This window comes from Camelus ferus, chromosome 34 (assembly GCF_009834535.1).
Source record: "Camelus ferus isolate YT-003-E chromosome 34, BCGSAC_Cfer_1.0, whole genome shotgun sequence".
In the NCBI taxonomy this organism is placed as follows: Eukaryota; Metazoa; Chordata; class Mammalia; order Artiodactyla; family Camelidae; genus Camelus; species Camelus ferus.
Genome location: NC_045729.1, coordinates 1,397,623 through 1,402,261, shown reverse-complemented (window position 1 = coordinate 1,402,261; position 4,639 = coordinate 1,397,623). Strand labels below are relative to the sequence as shown.

Sequence of the window (4,639 nt, the reverse complement as noted above, 5' to 3'; positions counted from 1 at the left end):
GTACCAGCAAGCAGGAATCTATGGCAGCACTGGCAAATATTCCTACTGCGGTAGACACTCTTCACCAGCTACTTGACAAAAAAAATTTAAAAATCTAACATATTTTATAAGAAGTTGATCAAAACATTCAAAATTGTGAACACTGTTTAAAATAGGAATTTACTTTAGTGTTGTTAATCTCACCCTAATTGTTCTTGTATGAAGATGTTTCATATCTGTTTGGGTTATGAGAGCTGCTTGCCCATCAATATTTGAAATAAATTGAATTTACATCTCTATTTCATAGTGTTAACCCAACCTTTTCAAAATTTGTGAAATGCAGCATAGATAATCACTGATCTTTTCCCTATGATCGTGGCGAAGACCAGTGACTGGAGCCTATGTTTGCACACTTACAAGATATGGTATAGCATAATTTTCAAAAAGGTAAAATTCTGATTGTTGGACAAATATAAAATGAATATACGTCAAAGATTTTACTTAACTCACTGATTAATGAAGGAACCAATAAAGATGTTATGACCAATTCAGGGAGCATCTAAGAAGCAAAAAGCATCACAAGATAGGATCTACAGGATATAAAAGTGATTAATGCCTGATCAAAGGCTAGGCATAGGTAACTTTGGAGTTATCTGTTCCACTGAGAGAGATGCTTGCAGCTCTTCCAGACAAAAATCTCCAAGTTAACAAGTAAGTTCACTAATTCTGAGACCTTTAGTCAATAGTAAAGAATGGAATGAACTTTACATTGTTATGATCTTCTGGCCAAATCCAGTCCATGTGTTTTGTAAATAAAGTTTTATTGGAACTTTGTTGTTTCTTCACTTATGACTGCTCTTGTGCTGGAGTAGAAGATCTGAGTGCTCAGAGGCCTAAACCCAGCAAAGCCTCAAATATTTACTGTCTGGATCTTTACAGATGAAATGTGTGGGTCCCTGCCCTAGGCAACCTTCAGGTGGGCTTTGTCCCCACGTGACAGTGAAAGGATGTGCTGCTCACTTTTTTTTGCCTTATTTCCAAATTTTGGATAATTTTCTTGACAGCTACTTAAGGACTCTTAATATTCTTTATATATATATTTTTAACATTTTTTATTGACTTATAATCAGTTTACAATGTTGTGTCAAATTCCAGTGTAGAGCACAATTTTTCAATTATACATGAACATATGTATATTCATGGTCACATTCCTTTCTCTGTGAGCTACCGTAAGATCTTGTATGTATTTCCCTGTGCTATACAGTATAATCTTGTTTATCTATTCTACAATTTTGAAATCCCTGTCTATCTCTTCCCACCCCCCTGTATATATATTTATTGGAGGTACTGGGGATTAAACCCAGAACCTCATGCATTCTAAGCATGCGCTGTACCACTGAGCTATACCCTCCCTGCTTAATACATAATTTACCTGTATTTCCATTACTTTCAGATAGACTTTTTGGATCAGATTCCCTAAGTTTTATTTTTTTTTTAATATTTTTCCCCTCAAGATGTTTTAGATATTTGTTTACTCTTATATTGCTTTATTAATTACAAGTAACACAGAGGACGTTTATTTTTGCCCTTTTAAATAAACTGCAACATTTTTTTGAAGTATAAAATTTTATATTTTTACTTTGAAGTTTAATTGACATCTATTGTCATGATATAGCTCACATATATAACAGTATATATCATATATATTGTCATGATATATACTGCTGTCATTGTTAATTCCATTTTCTTGGCATGCAGTGAGACTCCCCATTCCATCTGCACATCCGTATCTTCATTTCAATAGCATCTGCTTTCACATTTGATAGTGTCTTTAGCATTTCGTTTGGCATGTTTTCTTGCATTTACGCTCATCGTTGCTCTGTCAGTATCCCATTGTCTGTCTTCCATTTCTGTCATTTTCCCCTTAAGCCACTTCAATCACCTTGTGCATTTTCTTAATAACTGATGTAGTTTCCACAAGCCTCTCCCCCAGGTGATTGCTTTACATTTGTTACAGCGTCACTCTTATTTGGATAATCAAAGTGACTTCAGCAATACCATTAACTTTTACCTTAATTTATATACTTAGCTCCACCAGCTCCCTGCCCCCACCCGACCCCATTGCTTTCTTTACTCATTCTTAATCAAATATGTGTCCATGTATTCTTTAATTTTCCAGATCACTGGTTCATGATAAAAGGATGTAATTCAGGACCAGCCAGTTGGAAGAGATGTATAGGGCGAGGACACAGAGCTTCCATGCCGAGTGCACACCTCTCCCCAGGTCTCCACATGTTCCAACCCAAAGACTCCGAATTCCCTAAGTTGTCATTTAACCAATGTTTATTGAGCACATACTGTGAGCCAGATAGATACTGCAATGAACAGAACCGAGCTCTGTCACTTTCCCAGTGGAGTGAGGAAGTCAAACGTGTAAAGGGGGTTTTCTCTAGGAGGTGAACGCTGAGCCCAGTCTGAGAGAGACGCCCCAGATACGTGAAGACTGGAGGCAGAGGAAAGGGAAACGAGGCGCAGTTAATGGTAGCTGGAGGGGAAGATCTGAATTGACTTCGGGGTCTCTTTGGCTTTAGGAGAACTACTTCAATGTACCTTTTGATTATGGAAAAGTAAAACCGAAGCCCTGTTTTGGAACGGAGATGTCTCGGGCAGTGGGAAACTAGGCTGTTTTTCTTGGGATTGTAAAATGTCCACTCATGTGCCTCCTTTCAGTAATAAATATGTTGTAACACCCTTTTTACTATATGCCTACTTGTATACACAATATTTTAAAAATCAGTGTTATGTTCAAATTCAAACATACAGAAGTGGTAAAAAGTTATTATTAAAAAAAATTTGTAATGAAGGTACTGGGGATTGAACCCAGGAACTCATGCGTTCTAAGCACACACTCTACCACTGAGCTCTACCCTCCTCCTCATATTATAAACATAATCTATGTAAGTGTTTGATATGATCACGCCAAGAGGCATAATGGAAGAGACCCCGGGGCCTCTGTGTAGAGCAACAAGAACACGGCGGATACAAATGCGCACGGAAGCCGTTAATCACCAACTCAAACGTCACAACTGGAGTTGCCTTCAGAAGAAATGATTTTCCAGAATGATGAGTAACTAGATAAAATCCTGGGCCACATAAAGTACAATCTTTCCTAGATTTGCACAGTGGTTTCATTTCTGGAAAATTCGATGTCTAGCAAAACCACACAAAAATATTTTGACATGTAAAGCAAAGTTAAGTTTAAGTTCAAATAATTATAAGCAGATTTTTTTTTAATTGAAGTATAGTCAGTTTACAATATGTCAGTTTCTGGTGTACAGCATACACACACACACACACACAATCGTTTTCATATTCTTTTTCATTATCGGTTACTACAAGATGTTGAATACAGTTCCCTGTGCTGTACAGTATGAACTTGTTGTTAATCTATTTTATATATAGTAGTTAGTATCTGCAAATCTTGAACTCCCAATTTATCCCTTCCCACCCCCTCCCCCCCGTAACCATAAGTTTGTTTTCTATGTCTGTGAGACTGCTTCTGTTTTATAAATCAGTTCATTTGTCTTTTTTTTAAAGATTCACATATAAATGTTATCACGTGGTATTTTTCTTTCATAAACAGGTTTTTAACCTCCATAAATATGTGGAAGAACATTAGAAGTTCACGCTGACTGAGAAACAGTTTTTCCGTGTGAGACTGCCCTACACATTGACCAGTGTCCTTGGTCCCATTTGCTAAAGCACAGTAGTGCCCATTCAGATCCCTTTACCCCAAATCCCATTCACTGTATAATCCAAAAGACTTCTTCAAATTTCCAAGTTGCCCTCTAGGGGGCAGTATGATTCCTGTGGAAAAATCATTGTGAGAAAAAAGTTGTATTACAGGGTAAACCTGCCCTTGCCCGTAGGGTCTGAGGGGCAGTGTCACTCTGTTGCCTGGGAGGCTGGTTGGGGTGAGGGTGAGGGTGGGATCAAAGAAATATCTTCTCCTCTGGCTAGCCCCCAGGGAAGCCTGGGCGCCTGCAAAAACAGAAGGCAAAAGTAACATTGGACACCCTTCTCATGCATTTAAGATTTCCTTGATCAGTTTGCTTATAAAGAGCTATAGTCAAGAAATGATGGGGTAAATGCAGAAATATCTGTCTATATCAGTATGTGAGTGTTCACGTATACACATATGTAGCGTTGTATATGCGTGCACACACGTTCATCGTGTCATTGTGTTGCAGAAAAGTGGAGGCAATCTAAATGTCTGTGTACAGGAGAGGAGATTTAAAAAAAGAAAAACAAACCTATGACACATTTATAAAATGAAATACAGGTGTCCCTCAGAGATGGTTCTGTTCAGGACCACCACAAGAAACAAATACTGCAATTAAGCAGGTCACTCAAACTTTTCGTTTGTCCAGTGTGTATAAAAGTTATGTTATACTGTAGTCTATTAAGTGTGTAAGAGTGTTATGTCTAAAAAAGCCTTTCTGTTGCTCCTGCACTAAGTATATGGAAAAGTACCAGGGGGACATCCCTTCTGTGTTGCTGGGACCTTGTATGACATGTTAAATAAAAGGCCTTCTCAATCTTGGTTATAGGAAATCTTGCTGAACTGGGAGGGAAGAAGAATGCTTTCTAACTGCTCCTG

General features: G+C 37.9%; 2 non-coding genes across 2 annotated transcripts; both read right to left on the bottom strand.

The window, feature by feature from the left end:
* Positions 1-1,318: 1,318 nt before the first annotated feature.
* Positions 1,319-1,390, bottom strand: TRNAS-AGA. The gene has a single exon. It is a non-coding gene; the product is annotated as a tRNA-Ser (tRNA).
* Positions 1,391-2,838: 1,448 nt separating this feature from the next.
* Positions 2,839-2,910, bottom strand: TRNAS-AGA. Its single transcript has one exon. It is a non-coding gene; the product is annotated as a tRNA-Ser (tRNA).
* Positions 2,911-4,639: the final 1,729 nt, after the last annotated feature.